Source organism: Amblyomma mixtum, chromosome 10 (genome assembly GCF_055824585.1).
Source record: "Amblyomma mixtum isolate Tamu chromosome 10, ASM5582458v1, whole genome shotgun sequence".
In the NCBI taxonomy this organism is placed as follows: Eukaryota; Metazoa; Arthropoda; class Arachnida; order Ixodida; family Ixodidae; genus Amblyomma; species Amblyomma mixtum.
Window position 1 is genome coordinate 185,837,188 of NC_143021.1, and position 20,779 is coordinate 185,857,966.

The 20,779-nt window shown below is 45.2% G+C and overlaps 1 long non-coding RNA gene across 1 annotated transcript; it reads left to right on the top strand.

Annotated features, from left to right (window-relative positions):
- Positions 1–10,812: 10,812 nt before the first annotated feature.
- Positions 10,813–19,099, top strand: LOC149327952 (uncharacterized). Its single transcript, XR_016286204.1, has 3 exons — positions 10,813–10,944; positions 11,654–11,811; positions 18,735–19,099. It is a non-coding gene; the product is annotated as an uncharacterized LOC149327952 (long non-coding RNA).
- Positions 19,100–20,779: the final 1,680 nt, after the last annotated feature.

Genomic DNA, 20,779 nt, shown 5'->3' on the forward strand with positions numbered 1-20,779 from the left:
CGCACGAGCGCCTACCCGGGCGCTCACTCGGTGCAGGTCATACTGAGCGCGACAGTAGGTGGGGCGATGAGAGAGAGATGTGGGCTGCATGCGTTTGCGCTGACAGCGGTGATCGAACTCTCGCGATCAACCTTATCTGCCACCTGCAAGGGTGGCAGGGTAAGTGGGGACTTAAATGTAGATATAAAGACAAACAGGAATTTCTTACCGCTTATGCCGGAGAACATCCCGTCCCTCTCGTTCGTAACGCCCTACCTCGCGAAATACTTGCATTGACCTCGTCTTTGAGAACCATGCATTCGTGCAGCAAGTCGACCCTATATCCATATATTTCTCCTACCACAAAGCTTCCTTCATGACAAGAGTGGACTGTTTCTTGAAGAAGGAATACGTGTGAAAATTAAGTTGTCTGCAAGTGACAGATTAGAACATATTCGGCTGGAGCGCAGAAATACCCACCCCCTCACATAAAACTAGACTCCTCCGCAGCCATAGACTGGAGGAAAATTCAGACCAACACTTTCCCTAACTTGTTCATCCTACACAAGATTAGCCCCACTCAATATCAGAATACATGCCCTTGGTGTGGAGCTTGCCCTACGCTCTACCACATGTCGTGGGAATGCAGAACGAAACCAAAACACTTAACTGTATCCAACCCGACATATGAGCAGTGGGAGGTGGCCCTGACCAGCGAGACCCTGGATCAGCAACTTAAGTTGGTTCAGCAAGTCCGTCAGTCAGCTAAAGCCAGTGGCGCCTTGGACTAGGGGTGCCACCCAAGTTGCTCGAGCAACCTTCCTCATTTTAAATAAAAGTTTTCTCTCTCTCTCTGCAATTGTACATAGATGTCTTGCTCGAATTCTTCGCCTCAAGCTATCGAAAAGCTGAAGCAGCTGATGAGCTGCGATCAAAATTTACATTAGGAAGTAACGTAATCGTCGGCAATTTTTTTGTATAGAGTTCGAAGCTAGACAGCGAATTACTAGTAGTGTTTTTGCGACTTTGGCGCACCGGCCACGAAACCTGACGTTGTAACTTACCTATGCCCTAGGCTCCGTGCTACGGATTTCAGTGCGCCATACAGCGGTACGCAATTCAACGTGTCTTCATCTATTTGACTTTCTTTACTATTTGGATCTCTACCGCGTGCGCCTTGTGAAACGGAATACGCGTGTGTGTGCTCCGGTGTGTGGCGTGTCAACCTAGTAATCCAGCTGCTGCATTGTTCTGGAACGTGATGTCGAGCTGTGATTTCTTTTAATATTGTTGTACTGTTTATTCTAACACGTAGAGCTTTTTTGTTTCCCCTCATGTCCCTAGGTGCAAACTTTGCGCCGATCCCAAAGTAGAGCGTCCCCGATAAAGTTTTTGAAAATCTACACCATGGAATAAATGGCTGCCCTGCTAGCCGGTCTCAGGGTGTCTGAGGGGCTCGATGGTGCGCTGTGGATTTAAACCATATCCCGGTGACTGGCGATGCCTTTCTGCCACGAATACTGCCAATTTTTGAGTCTGCTGTTTTTCCAGCAGTTCTTTGGTGACTGCAGAGCTTCAGTGCTGCTGGATATATGTAATCGCGCCACTGATGTGCTTTGTTTTCAAGCAAAAGCAGCAGGAGCCTGTTATGATCATACCTTCCTTGTGGATGCAGCCGGTGCATGTGTCGGCAGCGTCCGTTGTGCAGTTGTCACGTGGGTGCTGCCGGATGCTGACGCCCACGATTTCGATCGGCAGTAAGGCGATGAAACTAGCGAAACCGAAGGCCACAGGTAAGGAAGACTGTGCGCGGCTGGGTTGCGGCTAAGTACCAGGCGGTGCTGCATTATTTCTCGAATTCCTGCTTGATTTCTTGTGTTCTCTTCCTATTTTCCAGGGTGACTGAACGCGGGAACGTGGGCTGATGTCCACAAGCTCTCCAGGCCAGGGGAGCTCCCCCTGGTCAGCTTGTCTCTCCCCATATGAGCTGCCTCTTGATTCTTTCTTCCGTGGCAGAGTAAGCAGCATTCCGGTTGCTTTCGTCCCCGCGGATAAGGGCTCCATCAAGCTGAATAACCCCGAGGCTGTACAGGAAGCTCTTAAATCGACCACCCCTCCTCATTACATGAGAATCACTGACGTCCGGCAGTTCTACCGTGGCGGGATAGTTTGCAGATAGCCAGACCAGGCAAGCGTGGCTGACCTACTCAAGTGTTCTTCGTTTGCCAATCACCCGGTGAGCGCGTTCGTACCTGCTCATCTGGCGTGTTCGAAAGGGTTAGTCCGTGGTGTAGACCCACGGCTAAGCGTGTCTGAGACCTTAGAAAAGCTCACTTCGGCTGGCATGGTCGGCATTCACCGATGCAGTCGTGTGGTGGACGGAACAAAGATACCGACGAAGGCAGTTATAGCTACATTTGCGAAGCTGACCTGTCCATCTGAAGTTATGGTGTGGCCTTTGGTTTTCTATGTGGATCAATTTACATCTTGGCCCCTTCAGTGCCGTAATTGTTGGAGGTTTGACCATAGAGCGAAGGCCTGTAAATCGAATTTCCCTTGCTGTGGGTGTGGCGAAAGCCACGACCCCGCTGGGTGTTCTTCTGTACGCGAGAAATGCTGTTTGTGTGGTGGTCGACACTCAGCAAGCTATTCCAAATGCCCAGCGCGGGCTGAGGAAATTCAGTTGCTAAAGTTGATTGGCAAACGCAGGTGCTCAAGACGTCAGGCAGTTGCTGTCATCAAAGATAGGACATCTGGCTATGCAAGTGCGGCAGCGCGGCATGCAACAGTTGTGGATTCCTCATTGTCGTAAGCGATTGCTGCAGCGGTAGAGAAAGCAATGGCGAATGCCATGGATCGTATAGTCGAAAATCTGTCCGCGTGCATTTCGCATGTCATGGTATCCCAGATGTCCGCTTTGTTGCAAGCTTCTACCGCTCCTCTTTGTGGCGCAATCACTTCTTTATTGGTTGAGCTTCCTCAACCTTCTGTGCTCGTGACTTCCAATCCACTGAGTCAGACTCAATCACAGCCTTCGTCTATTCCTCCAACCAGTTATCACATCACAGTGTGTCAGAAATCTCATCTGAAGAGTGCGTCGACATGGAGACTGAGAAGCGTGCTCAAAAGCGCGGTGCGTCTTAGTTAGGTGTTGCTGGTCTCTCTTGCTCTCAGACGAAGACAAAAAAGAATCACTCTTTATCTACACCGAAAGGCAGTATTTTGGATCAGGCGGTCTTCGCTGCTGCACTTTCTGCGGCATAGAGTCGCTGGAAGTGTTGCAGTGGAACTGCCAGTCAATTCTTTCCGCTTCAACAGATTTAGTTTGTTTAATCAGTAAATTGGTCCAGATTTAATTGCTCTTCAGGAAACGTGGCTCACTAATCATTCTTGGTAAAATTTACAAAATTATCGTTCTTTTAGGCTAGACCGACCCTCAATAGGGCGTGGCTTGCTACTGTTCGTGTCCACAAAATTTTGCCACAGGGCAACTGCGTCATTTCAATAAATGGATAGGCAGTGCGAACTTCAGGCTCTTGATCTGAATATTCCTGGATATCAGCCAGTCACTCTGGCCAATGTATATTTCCCAATAGGTTTGCATGACATTCGGCCTCTTGACTCGTTTTTATCTAGTTTCAGGAAAGAAGTTTTAATTGTTGCAGACTTCAACTCGCATCATGTTTCGTGGGGGTTTCGAACAGATCGCTGCGGTGCGCTCTTTTGGGACTGGGCTTGTCTAAATAACCTCATCTGTTTAAATTCGGGTCTCCCCACATTTGCCCGTGGTCAGTCTCGGCCAGTGTTAGACCTGTAATTTTCTTCCCCCGCAATAACTGTGTCTTCTTGGGCGTCAGTTGACTGTGCCTCCAATAGTGATCACCTTCCGATCAGTTTCCAAGTTATGTGCCAGTTGACCTCTCCTAAGCGCACTCGGCGCACATTCATAAATTTCGGCAGTTTTAAAAATGCCCTCAAAGCAGACCTTCAGGAATTATCTCATTCCAAAAGGGGAGATAATGCCATCCGCATCTGTTCAATTTTGGATCGAGCTCGTAAAAAATCGGAGTTCTTGGTCCAGGCACATAAGGGAACATCGCCTTGCCTTATGTGGAACGCAGAGTGCACTTGAGATTATAGACGCCGAAAGGCTGCTTGGAAGAAACTTCTCCACTATCAGTGTCCCAAAAACTGGATCGATTATAAGTTCATGGCAGGTACGTTTGAGCGCACCGTATCTCATGCAAAAGAGTTGTGCGATACTCAACACTACAAATTCCTTTCAAAATCTGGTGACAGGCCTGCGTTATTCAATTACCTATAATCCAGGAAACTGATCTCGACCACCATGAACGCTGTCCCCCTAGTTCAGTCACCGGCTGAACTTGCTCAGTCTCTAGAAGAAATAGGCAGAGGCCTTGAGCGTCGGTTTACGGCTCTTCTTCCTTCTCCTCCGAGATTTCTTGCCTCATTGAATGATTTCGAGGAGGTCACCGTCACTGAGCTCTCGAACACTGCATCCAGCCTTCCACCCGCGGCCCCTGGCCCTGATGGGGTCACTTCTTCTATGATTAAAATTTTGTTTGAGGAATATCCCACCGACTTACTGGCACTTATAAATTACTCTCTTAAGGGGCCATGGATTCCAAATGAGTGGCGTCGTCTAGCAAAGATTATCCCTTTGCTTAAAAAGCAGGGAGGTGGTTATGTGTTAGACAATATAAGGCCAATATTTTTAACTGCAAATCTCGTAAAGTTAATTGAGAGGGTGTTGCATAGTAGAATAATGTCCGTTATTTAGGATACTGGGTTGTTGAACCCTTGCCAGATAGGTTTCAGGCCAGGATGCTCTATATGGTGTGCCCATACCGATCTGGAGAGCCGCATACAGCTAGCTCGTCGCCGAAACCAATACGCAGCGCTTGTTACTTTAGATGCGTCTAAGGGTTATGGTAGCATTGAGCACAGGATGCTCTTGCAAAGACTATAGACAGTAGGACTTCCGAGATACTTTGTTGCTTGGGTTGCTGAATTCCTTGCTGACAGGGAATTTTACTGCTTCTAGAATGGTGCTTCATCAAGCAGATTTCGACAAGCGAGAGGAGTGCCCCAGGGGCGGTCCTGTCCCCTGTACTTTTAAACATCTTACTTAGCAGTATTCCCTGCAGTCTTAAAGTGTCCACCTATGTGCACGCTGACGACATCTCCTTTTTTGCTTCAGAGAACGACATTTCCTCTTTGTACCAATCCTTACAGTTCTACCTGAATATCCTGGACCAATCGTTAGGGGACATTAATCTGTCCTTAATGTCAATAAATGTGCTTTATTGGTTTTCCCGCTCTCTCCCCAGTTAATATTTCTATTGTTTACCGAACCATGCAATTCCTCAAGTGCAAAGTATCAAATACCTCGGAGTAATTTATGATTCTTCTCTTTCCTCGCGGGCCCATATAAAGCAAATCACTGCGAAAGGAGTCCGAGCAGTCGGTATGCTGCGCAGGCTGAGCAATGTTTATTCTGGCATGATAAGGTACTCGCTTCTTACGATTTATAGATTGTATGTTCGTCCAGTCTTAGAGCTCGGCTGTGTTTTATTCTCTGGTGCGCCAGCCTAAACTTCGCCCCTTGATTCTCTTGGAGCGGGAGGCGCTGCGCCTCTGTTTGGGCCTTGCAAAATTTGTGGCGAATTCCGTTTTGTACCTGGAAGTGCGGGTTCGATCATTGCCTTCAAGATTTCAGCTCTTAACGATGAAAACGTTTGTAAAAATGTGCCATTCGTCGCTTCATGCCTCCAATTTGATCTTCCTTCGTCAGCCTCGGCCATATTTCAACGAAACCTGGTCTCGTTTCCGTACCCCTCAGATTTGTTTTGTGCAATCTCTCCTTTACCCCTTAAACGTCCGCATTTCAGACATCCTTCCGGTATGCGCCAATTCTTCATCTATTCGGATTGCCTTCGATGACATCTTTCCAAAACATGCAAACTTTATGCCTTTTCGTTTTCTCAGCGGTTTAATACAGGATTACTTGCTGCACTTTAAATCTCATCTACTCATAGCGACAGACGCCTCACAGTGTGAAGAAAAGGCCGGTGTTGGCATTTTCTCCATCTTTCTTGACTGGTCATTCTCACTCCGCCTTCCAGATTACACCCCTATTTATATGGCCGAATTTCTAGCTGTAGTCTTGGCGTTGCGCAAATTAAACAGCTCTTTGTCTTCTGTATTAATAATGACGTATTCATTATTGTTATGTTCCTCTCTCAGCGTGCCTACATCTCAGGCACTACGCTTACTCAAATGCTTGATTCCACCCCACGTGTGTTCGTTACGGTTGTTGTGGGTGCCTGGGCACTGAGGAATCTATTTGAAGGGGGGTGCTGATATCCTGGCGAAGGCATCCCTTCAAGGCCCAGTCGTATCTGTGCTTCCACCCAGCGCATATATTACTGCAGCCAAGTTTCGCAGGTATCTGCTTTTGAAAGAATTCGCAGCATCAGCTCTGACCTCCTCTCCCGAATTCCGGCATCTGCTTTGCCCGTGGTGCAGTAAAGGATGGCGATCACGCAAGCTTGAGGTTTCCTTCACGCGTGTACGTTGTCGCGTGCCTCACTTAAACTGCTCCCTTTATAGATCTGGTCTGGTGGTCTCGCCATTGTGCCCGTTCTGTGGAGAACCCGAAACGATAGATCATTTCTTGTTGACCTGCCGCCGTTTCTCCCCTTTACGGAGCCGCCTGCTAGAGCATTCGTTACGTCAGCTAGGTCTAAGTCTGTCAGCTGGGGTTGTTCTGTCTCTTGGGGCTTCCTCCCTTGGGCACAGCAACTGCATTGTGCTCTCCGCCATCCAAAACTTCCTTACAGACACTAAATGGCTGCCGTCTTGAGCTCTGCTCTTTCTCATGATCAATATTTCTCTGCAATGAAAGCATACCGAAACATGGAATATTTAGCCCTGTTCTCTATTTCAGTCACCGATCTCGCAGTATTTGTTTAGCTTATTTGAATTACACATCGGAATTAATTTCATTTATTTCCTAATTATTATAACATCATTATTACTTTATTTTTCCCCCATCATTTATTCACTAGTTTTACATTCTGAGCACCTACCAGTTGCCGCCTGTGTCTTCGCTAATCCCCCGCAGTGGGTACGCGCCATTATTTAGAGGACAGCAACAACAACCACAACATCTACTATGGTTCCGTGGCCACCAACAGAATGTGGGCATTGTTTGTAGGTAAATATTCCTCTGCTTATGCCAAAAAAATTGCCTTAAATTTTCCCGTGTACCTTTGTTTCATATGTACTAGTTTTTTATTTACATACCATGCAAGTATGTCCGATTGGTCTTTTCTTGTAGTTTGTACTACAAAAGCGCAATCCGTCAAGAGTAAATTGTGATTAAGACTAATGAGCTTAGTGCTGTAGTAGTAGTCAGCAACGGGGCGGGGTTCTCATGAGAAGTAACGCAGAAGATTGGTACCGTGGAAGGAAGAGGGTGTGGCCAGAGTGGACAATTGCGTTACACCGGAGCCTGTCTGTCAGATTAACCATAGAAGTTGAAGATATTGACATGAATATTTATAGTGTTATTTCATTCTTCAAAGCTGTCGGCACGCCGATTTATCGCTTTGTTTGTAATACAAGACGCACCTATATTTACCTTGATTGAGCGCATCCAGGCAGTCCGATTCTACGTTGTTCCATAATGTTCTAGTAACTTTACAAGCTTTATGTCGAATGTTCGCTATCAGCTTTAAAAAAGATCATGGCCGAGAGTAGCCGGCATTCTGTTCGACGACCGCCGAGCACAGTTGTTGTTCCACCCCCGCCGAGTGATTCAGTTCTTTACTGGCTCAAGTCAGCCCAAACAAAGAGATCCGTTCAGAAGATATTCCCGCTGTTTTCCCTTCTGCCGGACTGCAGGCACCACTACGTGACAATATAACAGAGCAGAGGAATGCGTAACCCGAAGGTTCTTACCGTGTTAGTGCGGCATGCCGAGATTGGATGAATGCGGAAACAGAGGACTATTCCGGTGGGGCTTTTGAGGATGTGTCTCAAGTGTAAGAACGCAGAAAAAATGGAGCTTGCTGACCCAGAAACAACTTCAAGGAGGGCAGCTTTGAAATGAGGAGGGTGTGGTGAGAGTTGACCATTATTTGCAGGAGCCAGTGTGCCGTGAGAACAATGGAAGGTGACGGGTAGGTGGCGAGTGGAGGAATGCGCAACAGGAGTGCGGTTGCCGTGGAAGCAGGGCGGAATTGTGAGGGGGAGTAGGGTGCTCTCCTCCTCCAGCTGTATCCCGAAGGCGGGGACCACAGGAGGAAGAGAGCATGGCAAGAAGAGTGGAATACTAGGGAGGTGGTTTTCACGGCTTGTAGATAGTAGAGTGTGGCAAAAACATAAAAATCAGCGAACAGAAAGGCGTTGGCACACGAGGCACCTGAGGAGTGGCTGTGGCTGGAGGAATCGGGTTTGAAGAAAGCGTAGGAATGCTTAAGGTGAGGGTGGTTGCCATCGCGAAATATAAATTACCTAAAAAGCTGTCGCTCAGCTCCCACCTTCCTCTCTTCCCTAAAGATGCGACACAGTTCGGGTTTCCAGAGAGTTGTGAGACAATCTTGCTATACACAATGGTATTGTCCTTTGAGCTTTTCATAATCTTTAACTGGCAGACCCAAGCTTACGTCGTGGGTTTGAGAGAAATTGACCGGCCATTTTTTGAATTACTGGGATCAGCACCGTAATCTAAGATATCCATGTCGAAATAAATCGCACAATTAAAGACGAAGCTAAGCGCGAGCCTTGCTCCGGAAGTTGTATAGCTCCTTGTGCACCGGGAATGAGGGGAAGACGCTCTTTAATGCTGATGCATGAACTAGCGACTCGCGGGATGAGATTGTTGAAAGCAATCCCAGCCCTCTACTATGTCGTCTACACAAGGGCTCTGAAGGACCAGCAAAGAAGTGGGCACGTAGGAACAAAGGGGAGGTTCGGTATCTCGCCGTCAACACACCAGGATCGGATCGGCCTGCCTATGTATATACCTTTGTAAATAGAACCTGTAGCAGTATTGCTTTCTGTTTTTTTCAGAGCCTTGGAAGTAATTCAGTACTCATAACTTTCGAAACGCATTTCTCTAAAGTTCCCGCCGGCGAGCTGGCTCAGTTTGTGTGGCACTTGTCTGCTGATCTGAAGGACGCATGTTCGATCCTGGCCACGGTGGTCGAATTTTGATAGAGGTGAAATTCTGGTTAAAATTGCTCGCTGATTTAATTTCTATCGGCAACGAGTTACAAATTTTATCCTCCCCAAGAAAAACGGTATCATTCCTAGCTTGCCTTGTGTTGCAAACGGGTATACAGAACATTCGAAGAGGGATGGCGTTGATTTTTTTAATTGCGTTAGGTTTCACGCGACATCACTTCTTGAAGAATTTTAAATCACCCATTCCTGAAAAACAAACAGCATTCATTGACTTGTGCAGTACTGCATGTGTGGCTAGCTCAGCGCATTTTTGGACACTATGCAATGGTAATAAACTTACTTTGTATCTTGCTTCCCTTGATTCAGAGCAGTAATTGAGATGGCTGTGACAAAGTGAAAAGTACACGGACAGAAGAACGATGCGAGGGAAGTACTGCCGTGCTCTTGCCAGGGTAAAACAACAATGTGCAACGATTTTACACACACTGAGCAGCTGTTCGAATACGACCCCTAAGTATTCAATTGAGAGGTTTGGTTTGGTTTGGTTTATGGGGTTTAACGTCCCAAAGCGACTAAGGCTATGAGAGACGCCGTAGTGGAGGGCTCCGGAAATTTCGACCACCTGGGGTTCTTTAACGTGCACTGACATTGCACAGTACACGGGCCTCGAATTTCTCCTCCAAAGAAATTCAGCCGCCGCGGCCGGGATCGAGCCCGCGTCTTCCGGGCCAGCAGCCGAGCACCATAGCCACTGAGCCACCGCGGCGGCCTCAATTGAGAGGACATTATCAGTGACAATATCTTCAATATGTAAATAACGTATTACTCATTAAACCTTTGTTTAATAAAAAAACATCACGTATTTGGATTTTTCACTGTCTAAACCTAGGTGTTTATTGTTAAATCATGTCAAAATTAGTTGTAAAGCATTCTTCGTAAAGTTTTCAAGCCAGAAGCAAGTTGCCGGTGCAAACCGTGCAGTGACACTTGCATAAACCGTAACTCAGAGCTCTCTCTGCTTCTGGGAGGTCAATGATAAAAGGAGAGAATAAAGAAAGCCTCAAACCAGCACCATGGCTGACCCCGTGAATAGTATTTTGATATTTTCACTCAAACTGCTTAAAGTCCACTTGTTCTGATGACGAATAACGTGATCATATAAAAGCCTCTTGCGGCAAATTACCATACTTCAGCATTTTGTTATTGTGCCCACGTTAGGGTGCATGTTTTGGTTGCATGCATCAGGGACCTTAACCGCAGTCCAAAGCACTAAAAACTGTGCAGCAAAAGAGCTGCAACAGATACACAGACCCCATAACGCTGATCCCTGAGTAGACCATCCCCGACAAAATTTTTGAAAGTCTACGCCATAAAATAAATGGCCGCCCTGCAAGGCAGTCTCACGGTGTCCGAGGAGCTTGATGGTGCACTGCGCGTTTAAACCATAACGCTGTGACTGGCGACGCCTCCTTGTAGAGAATACTGCAAATTTAGGAGTCTACTATTTTTCCAAATTTTCTTTGGTGACTGCAAAGCTTCAGTGCTGCCGGCTATATATAATCGTGGCACTGATCTTTGTTTTCAAGCGAAAGAAGCAGGAGCCTGTTTTAATCATACCTTCTTTGTGGATGCAGGCAGTGCATGTGTCGGCAACGTCCGTCGTGCAGTTGTCACGTGGGTGCTGCCGGATGCTGACGCCCACGATTTCGTTCGGCAGTAAGGCGATGAAACTAGCGAAACCGAAGACCACAGGTAAGGAAGTCTGTGAAGACGAGGGGAATTGGTCCTGTCCTATTGTCACCACGGTTCTCTGGCCAACAAGAGAATGTGGGCATTATTTGTTGGTACCCATTACTCTGCTTATGCCAAAAAAAAAGTTGGCAAAAAAAAGGCCCCGCCATCTTGATTTTCGGCGCCGTTCCAGGATCGGGCCCCCTGTACTTTACGAGTAATTTCGACTTGCGGGGGTGGGGGGCTTGCTCGAATTTTTCGGTATAAGTGTATTGGTTGTTTTTCAGACATAGAAGTGTATTGTTTTGGTCAAGTGCATTTCATAGAATTCTCCAATCACTCCCGTGGAAAATTCCTCCCGCGTGTCATGTGGCACTTAGTAAGGCTTTTGTTTCTTTTATACTGCTGGCTGAAATTTCTAACCTAGCCCTACCCAAAGTTTCTGCGAAGCCAGCCCCATAATTCCGCATATTTCCATATTGATTATAAGGAGTCAATATGGAGCGCATGGAACTAGTGTGGAGGTTATGGAAAAGTGCATATAGAAACGTACGGACCCCTTCTGACGTAATGTACATTTTATAGAAGCTTTATAAAAATTATATGCAAAGTTTATGAAATCGACACAGAAGACGTATGGATGCCATTATGTCTTTGCATATATTATAGACTCCATAATACGGTAAGAGCAAATGATATGAACAATGACCTTGTTTCTTGTGTCTTTCAGCACTGGCAAGTGTCTGTGCCCATCGAACCTTCATTCAGAAAGGAAGAAGCCATTCGCGTTGGCCGCACTTGGCGCGTTCGTCACGTGGGTGCCAGTGGAGCCTATGGCCCGCTTCCTCGCCACCGCAACGATGAGGGGAGTAAAAGTGGTGCTTAGAGGTGAGCAGCACCATGACTAATTGGGTTCCAGTGGATCAAGTGAGCAGCCCAAGAATGGGGGCACTCTGACTGCTTAACTGTGCTGTTGGCGTTAGTGAAACCAGCCGTTAATGAAACCAAGCGCATCAGTAAATGCTCTAGAGAATAGATTTGTTCGCCCTTCACTACAACATCCCTGATAGCCCGAGTCGCTTTTGACGTTAAACACCTATAAGCTAAACTAAACTAAACATACCCAAAACTAGTTTGGCCGTCTCTAGATTTGCACCAGTCACAACGATGTCAATACTGATCTTCTTCCTTGTGTCTTCCAGCAGTGGCAAGAGTCTGTGCTCATCGAACCCTCATTGAGATGGAAGCTGCCGTGCGTGTTGGCAGCACTGGGCGCATTCGTGCCATGGGTGCCAACGGAAGCTCAGGCCGACTTCCTCTCCACTGCAACGATGAGAGTAAAATTGGGGCCTAGCGGTGAGCAGCACCATGAATAATTGGGTTCAGTTGGATCAAGCGAGCAGCACAAGAATGGGGGCGCTCCCTCTTACCACTTCACTGCGCCGTGGACGCCTAAGAAAGCTATGCATAAAACCCTCTTTGAAACTGTGCCAGGTCTTTAATCTTTTTCTTATTCCGCAGAGAAAATTTTGAACATGCTGAACGTAAATGGGGGTGATCTCTGTTGGTACTTATCAAGTCTAAGAGGGCCAGTGACCGAGACAAATTGCAATTAAGGGACCATTACTTCAACTAACTGAGCCGACTACCTTTTCATTTTTGTTTGAAGGCTTGGTATTATCTTGTGGGATTGTAAACATCTAATGAGAAAAAGAGCGCGCGAAAAAAGCCCCTGATAAAACCAGGCGCGTCAGCAAGTGCTCTAGAAGATCAGCTATTACTATGAAAGCAAAGGCGCTGTCATTTTTTCCTGTTCTGTGTCTGAACCTGAAGAACACAGTGAGCGAAGACATAGAGGGAGATAGGAGTTTACTACACTTGTGCACTATGCGGATTCGTACAGAGAATGCGAGATGATGATTCTGCAATCATGGCAGATAACTGGTTGTGGAGGATGCCTGCGCTTGCTGTGGAAATTATAGCCATTCGTCTCACTGTTTTTCATGACTTGTAAGTTTATTGCGCACACAATACGGCGATGCCTGAGCATGCTCACTTAGAAAATCTGATGGTTAACCGCCCAGTCTTGTTTCCCACGCTTATTTCTATGTCTATATCCTCGAGAAACGCACTGACATGAGTTTTCTGCGAGTAACTGTGCCATCTACGGAAGCATCCCAGGCCAGGTTGCGCTCTTATAAGCTTAAAGCTGCACTCTTGTAATGCTTTCGTAAGCAGAGGTTCATTCTATGTCTGTGGGGTTTGAGTGCGTGGGCAAAACATTTTCAAAAAGAAACTGTGGACCCTTAGCTGGTCAAAAACAACAGAAGTGTAAAGGGGAGAAGCATATGCCAGGTTTTTCAGGGAAGCCGGCTAATAATTTTAAACATAAGATTTTTGAGAAGAGGAACTTCTTTCTGAATAGTAATAACCTTGTTGGTGGGTGCCAAAAAAGAAGGAAATCATATTAATTAGTAAAGTGAATAGCTAAATTCTAATAGTTCACTTTTAAACTGTTACACATAGGCACCTAATTGCAATTAGAGATTCGTAGCCGGACGTTAGTATTAGCCATACCAGTTTTTACTGTTTTGAAAACACTGTTACCCATGCCACTGCGGCTCGACTCATTTGAGCTGTTTCTCGCACCATTCAAAAACCGCGTACTTGTAGAGCACACAGCTTAGTTAGTCAACCCGCCGCGGTGGCTCAGTGGTTACGGCACTCGGCCGCTGGCCTGAAAGACACGGGATCGATCCCGGCCGCGGCAGTGGAATTTCGATGGTGGCGAAATTCTCGACACCCATGTACGATATCAGTGCACGATAAAGAACCTCAAGTGGTCGAAATTTGCGGAGCCCTCACTGCAGCCTCCCTCATAGCCTGAGTTGCTTTGGGACGTTAAACGCCAATAAACCAAACCAAGCTGCGCCAGTCAAAAGTAGATGCTCGGTGAGACACGTAGAATGTGACATTCTCTACATCACCAGCGCTCCAGCAACAAATTTGCGAGGAGCGGGGAACACTGCAGCTCGGGCGGGACTCAGAGTGTCGCGTGGTACATGCGCAACAGATGGTCGCAATTGGATCGCTGTCACTTTGCGCCCTCCCACAAGCGCATGCTTTTCGGATGTCGCGAGAAATCGTCCAAACTATTTGAACCACTTCCGCAAAGATTATCGCGATTTCAGAAGTCTAAAAACTGACATGGTTATTACTAATGACAGGCTAGAAATATCAAAGTGCAATCAGGTGCCGCTCGGTAATGCTTAAAACGTTAGCTATTATAATTATTCGAATTTTAACTTGATTCTGTTTTCTGACGTCAGCAAACACTTGTATTGCTATTCCATAAAAAGCTTCTATTTACCACAAAAACTCTACCTCGGATTAGTTGGGCTGTCCTCTCTGGAACACTTGGTATACATTGCATTGAAGTTTTAAAATGGACAAAGCTAAATTTAACAATTGGTTAAGAAATGACGTATAAATCTGCCGCCATCCAAGTTATTTTCTATTCATGAAGGTGTTACCCAAAATATTTAATGCTGTAAACACTCCATCCCCGAAAATATATTTGGCTATGGAAGTCTCTCACTACGAATATTAGCGGCATCAAAGACTCTCGGTACACGACTGGCTGCTGTTAATGTCTTTCACTTTTGAAGTTGATAAAAATTAGTCCATTGTCTAAAAATTCTCTCTTTACTGAACTGTGTCGCTGAAAATGACGTTTTAAAGTGTGTTCTTGTAAGATAGTCATCGGCATCAACTTAGGGGTAAAACTCATCTGCAATAAAAACTCCCTTCATCAAAGTCTTTCGCAGTAAATAATTATCGCCGGAATGTCTGCCAAAGAGCCAGTACGGGAATTTTCTTGCGCCATTATTTGCCCTGAACATCTTTTAGCACTTATTACTTGGGCGACCCTCAACAAAACAGTCCATGCTCTATCACAAAACATTCTTTTCTCTGTGTATTTATTCTCTAACACTAGCATATGCAGCGTCATTCGTCTTCTGGTCACGTGGCTTGCTTTAGACCCATATACATGATCATCATCCTGGCTGCACCCTCTGCAGGGCAAGGCCTCTCCCGTGCCTCTCCAATTAACCCTGTTCTTTGCCAGCTAGTTAATCTCTTCTTAATCTCATCCACCCACCTAACTTTCTCCCGTCCGCTGTTACACTTGCCTTCGCTCGGAGTCCACTATGTTACTGTTAAGGGCCAGTGGTTATCTTGCCTTCACATTGTATGTCATACGCATGCCCATTTCTTCCTCTTGATTTCGACTAGGTTGCCTTTAACCCGCGTCTCTTGCCTCACCCACTGTGCCTGCTTCTGGTCTCCTAACTTAACTCCGGTCTTCTTCCATATCTCGCTTCACTGTCCCTAAGGGGGAATGAGGGTCTTGAAAACTTGTTTTGTATTTTTCGACATAACTTGTTGAAACTCAGCACGCAGGTGTATCATAGAATTCTGATTTCAAATATGCATTTAGATTTAAAATATCTCACCTGGAAGAAAATTTATCGCAAAATAACATTCAAATTAGGCAATTTCTTACGGGCCTTTATAGTAATTTATCAGTTAAAGAATGAATTTTTAAGAATAAGTAGACATTTGCAAAGGCCCAAAGCACATGCTAAAGCTTTCTTTTTTCCTTTAAACATGATATATGAGCAATTAGGCGAAGTGTGGGCTAATTACCGCCACGTCATTTTTTCTTTCCAACTTTGTTGTTTATTTATGATCAACAAAATTGGTTTGTAGACATTCTGTTAGTTTTAGGATGTGCTTTGGGCCTTTGCAAATGTCTGCTTATTCTTTAAAATGTTTGTTTAACTGATAAACTAAAAAGGCCAGTAAGAAATGACCTAATTAGGATATTTTATTTTGCAATATATTTTCTTCCAGGTTAAATATTTGAAATCTAAATGCATATTCGAAATCAGCATTCAATGATACACCCAGGTGTTAAGTTTCAGAAAGATATGTTAGCAAATAAAAAAAAGTTCTCAATACCTTCATCCCCCCTGAACTTAACCAGAACCCTTTTTGTTAGCTTTCATTTTTCTGCACCATAGGTGGGTACCAGTGAGGTAAATCTGTTGTATACGTTGGTCTTGACAGTTATCCGTAAACTGCCATTCGTGATCTGGAAAGACGTCCCATATGTGCTCCACCCCCTTTTTTCGATATATTTCCATGTCATGATCCCGATCAATAATCACTACCTGTCCTTAGTAGACATATTCCCCTTTTCCCGCACCTCGCTACCAATTGCGAACTGCTGTTCCCTTGCGATATTGTTGAACGTTACTTTAGTTTCCTGAATGTTAACTTTTAGACCCGTTGTCTTCCTCTACCTGTCTTACTCATAGATCATGCTTTGTAGTTCATCTTCTGAATGACTAAGCAAGGCGATGCCATGAGCGAATTGCAGATTACCTAGAATTTTTCATTAACCCCTATCGATTTCAGCACTTTTGCTCCCTAGCTTCAGATCTTCCTTCGGTGCAACACTGCACAGCTCAGAAGCACAACAACATGCACTAGAAAATATCTAGCCATTTTGTTTCGTCCATGAACAGGAGTAAGTGCCAGCAGCTGCCGCACTGCTGTTTCTGCGTTTATTTGATTCATTGTACTGTTCTTACCTCTTCGGGAAAAAAATGCGGCGAATTAAACTTCTTAACGAGAAGAATCGTGACACCCTCAGATGCAAGAAAGATTTTTTTCATCAGGCAGAAGTGACATACCTATATTGAGCGAACGTAGTTTTGCGTGAACGACAGCGAATGAACCGAGAGCAGATTTGACATCTTCCAGGAAACCTGCTGCTGGCCTAGTTGAACTTTGCTGCTGAAGTGTTTTATGATAAGAAGGGAAGAACACGAAACGAGTTGTGCCGCCGCGGTGGCTCAGTGGCTATGGTGCTCGGCTGCTGTCCCGAAAGACGCGGGTTCGATCCCGGCCGCGGCGGTTGAATTTCTTTGGAGGAGAAATTCGAGGCCCGTGTACTGTGCGATGTCAGTGCACGTTAAAGAACCCCAGGTGGTCGAAATTTCCGGAGCCCTCCACTACGGCGTCTCTCATAGCCTTAGTCGCTTTGGGACGTTAAACCCCATAAACCAAACCAAACCAAACCGAAACGAGTTGTAGAGCCTGTCTTTGCTCCTGCCAGCAGAGCGACCTCTAGATGCTGATTTGCTAGCGGGAAGGGAATTTTGCGTGTTATTCTGCAGGAGTCCTGCAGGAAGAAACTGAAGTTTACTAGCAGAGCTATGAAATTAGTCATTGTTGTGCTTGGAATGCACCCATGGGCATGGACAGCCTGAGAAGTATTTATACCCTTTTCACACCAGCATCAACTCCGGTGGTGCTATTCCCGAGCCCCTTATAGAGCTGACTCAATCATTTTTGTGCCCTTTGTCTGTGGGGTTGCATCCAAAGTAAACGTAATAGGCCTAGACTCGGTGAGAACTAGGACTTCGACATTTATTTACACTCCATAGCACTGACGAATACTATACAGCAAAATGCACCACATTCCTGAATCATGCGGCAGTTTCCGCGTTTTTAGTTCATAAGTATTCGTGCGATGTGGATCGTTCCTGGGTAGACCCTAGCCTGCTGCGTTTCATCACTTTTAAAGCATTCTTATTTCCTGAAGATGAATGTGAATATTTGTCCTGCTCCCCTTTAGTAATCGCTGGGATATCACTTTTTGGTATTTGCAGTTTTCTTGCTGCGTAAAAAAACGCACATAATTTTATTTATTCATTTATTTTAAGATACCACTAAAGGCCCTCTTCACGAGGGTATTACATAGATGGTGGTAAAAATTGCAAATTTTATACATAGAAGGAACATTTAACATGAGTAACAGGGCAGAAAAAGAAGCAAGAAAAGAGCAATAACTGGTAGTCAGCAACAATCGAAATGTGGCGCAAAAACGAAGCAAAAAAAGAAAAGAAAAAACAAAAATAAAAACATCGGAATAAACAGAACGAAAAGCGAAACTCAAACACATTGCGGTGAACAGAACAGAACTAGAAGAAAACTACACATCGCTTTGATTTTTTAAAAGTTCATGAAATGATGTCGCGTTAGTTTCAGTTGCGATTGTGGAAGGCAGCCGGTTCCAATCAATAATGGTTTTGGGTATGAATGATTTGGCAAAACTTGAAGTGTGACATGTGATGCGTTTGATCTTGAAAGGATGGTCACGGCGTGGAAACACTGCTGTGGGTAAGTGAAAGAAATCGTCGTGAAGCAATGGATGATGGTAAATTTTGTGAAAAAGAGTTAATCGGGAGAGTTTACGACAATGGGAAAGGCTGTCAAGACCAGCACGAGCTTTTAACGCTGTGACGCTAGTAAAACGTGAGTAGTCGGAATAAATGAAACGAGCATACTGTACATACTATGTACATAATGTACATACTATGATGCGCAGTTTTTTCATGTAATGTGCACGTTGTAACAGAAACCATTTCATTACAACTCGGTGGTTACAGTGCTCCATGGTGAACTGGAGGACTCCTTTTTCAATCCGGTCGAGACGACAGAGTTTCGTCGGAAGCAAAACGAAAAAGCGCCCGCCTCCTTTGCGAAATCACTGCACATTTCTAAACCCCCGGCATCCAGATTTGCCCTGAGCCATTCACTACTGTGTCCCCCGTAGCCCGCGTCGCTTCGGACGTTAAATCACCGCCTGTTGTAGTTTTTTTTTTTTTGAACACTGCCAAGGTAAATTTTCAGTAACTGAGTCATTGGCGTTCTTGTTTTTTCGTCGTGATTGGCAGCTCGAGCTCCTGGCCAGCCCGTCGTCCAAGCCGCGGACGCCTCTTGTGTATGGACTGTTATCATCACGTGGGTGCCGCCGAAGGCCGGCTGTCGTCCAGCAGCCGCTACTAAATCGGCCATGCAGAAATAATGGCCGAAAGTGAGTACGGTTGCACATGATTTTGTACGTAGCAGATGCAAACATGACTCTGTGGTCCATGGTCTGAAGGGCACAACTAAAAAACTGCAGTCAAGGCTAGACATATGCAGAACTTGGTAATAACTTAAAATCCACAGCATAAAACTGAAAATCACATTTCCGCAAATCGTGAAATACTGCACTGCTCAGCTTAACATTTTCCTCACTGGAATAATCGTGCATGGTTTTGCCTGAAATACAGGGTAGGGGGGGGGGGTAGAACTAACAAGTTTTTTTTTTTGCGGTGGATGTCTCTGAGCACGCTCGTATTCTTAATATCCACTTCCGATGTTCAGCTGAATCAATGTAGCTAAGAAACTAAAAGCGCACGTTTGGCGCAAAACATCTCTTTATTGAGATTTTGGTGTTATGTACTGCGTTTGCTATATTTTCAGTTTTCTGCGAGAAAGTGATAAAGCTGTCTTCGTGAGCTCTACCTACTTCTCTGCAAGAAAAAGTTGTGCTGTTTCATTATAAGGATGCTATGAACCGAGCGAGGGGTCACAATTTTTGCTATTTACAGGATGTTGCAACTGGATTAACCTTCAAAAGATAGTGGCATGATGACACAGGTGGCTGGGTTCCTGCTGTGTTCTTTCCTTGCTACTAATAACTAACCTCACCTTCAAAACCTAGTGGCATGACGAGAGAGGTTACTGCATTCGTAACATACTGTGTCCTTTCTTAGCTACTAATAACTAACCTAACCTTCAAAAGCTAGTGGCATGAGGAGACAGGTTACTGTGTTTCTGCTGTGTTCTTTCTTGCTACTAATAGCTAACCTAACCTAGGAAAGCTACTGGCATGAACACAGAAGTTACTGCGTTTCTGCTGTGTTTTTTTGTTGCTACTAATAGCTACGACATTACGAGACATGTTCCTGCCTTTCTCTTGTGCTTAAAAATGCTGGTCCCATGATTAGACACGTTATTGCATTTCTTCTGTGGCCTTTCCTTGCTACTAATAACTAAAGTAACCTTCAGAAACTTGTGGCATAACGGTACAGGTGACTGCAGTTCTCCTGTGTACTTTCTTTGCTACTGATAACTAACGTAACCTGCAAAAGCTAGTGGCATGAACAGACAGGTTACTGCATTTCTGCTGTATTTTTTCTTTGCTACTAATAACTAACCTGACCTTCAAAAACTAGTCACCTGAAGTGAATGGTAACTTCATTTCTGCTGTGTTCTTTCTTTTGATAGTATCAACTAGCCTAATCTTGAAACGCTAGTGGCGTGAGACTAGCATCAACACCGGTGGTTTCATTCCCGAGGCCCTCATAGAGTGGACTCACTCATTCTTGTGCCCTTTGTCTGTAGGGTTGCATCCGTGCATAAGAGGTCTGGCTTCGGTGAGAACTAGGACTTCGACATTTATTACTCCAAAGCCCTGACGAATACTATAGCGCAAAATGCACCGCAATCCTGAATCATGCGGCAGTTTCCGCTTCTTTAGTTCATAAGTGTTCATGCGATGCGGATCATATGCGTATATCCTAGCCTGCTGCCTTTCATTGCTTTAAGGCATTCCGATTTCCTGAAGATGAATGTGAATATTTTGTTATGTCTTCATTTAGTAATTACTGGGGTATCACTTTGGTATTTACAGCTTTTTTTTTGCTGCGTAAAAAAATGTACATAACGTACACGTTATGAGGCGCAATTTTTTTTAAGTAATGTGAACGTTATAACACAAGCCACTTTATTACAACTCGGTGGTTACTGCACTCCGTGCTGAACTGGAGGACTCTTTTTTCAATTGGTCGATGATTATGATAAAAACGTTTATTTAAAGCCACAATGACTTAGTTTAAGGAAAGGCTGATCGGGTCCTTACTCCGGGACGTTTTTGTAAAAGCCGCTGCCC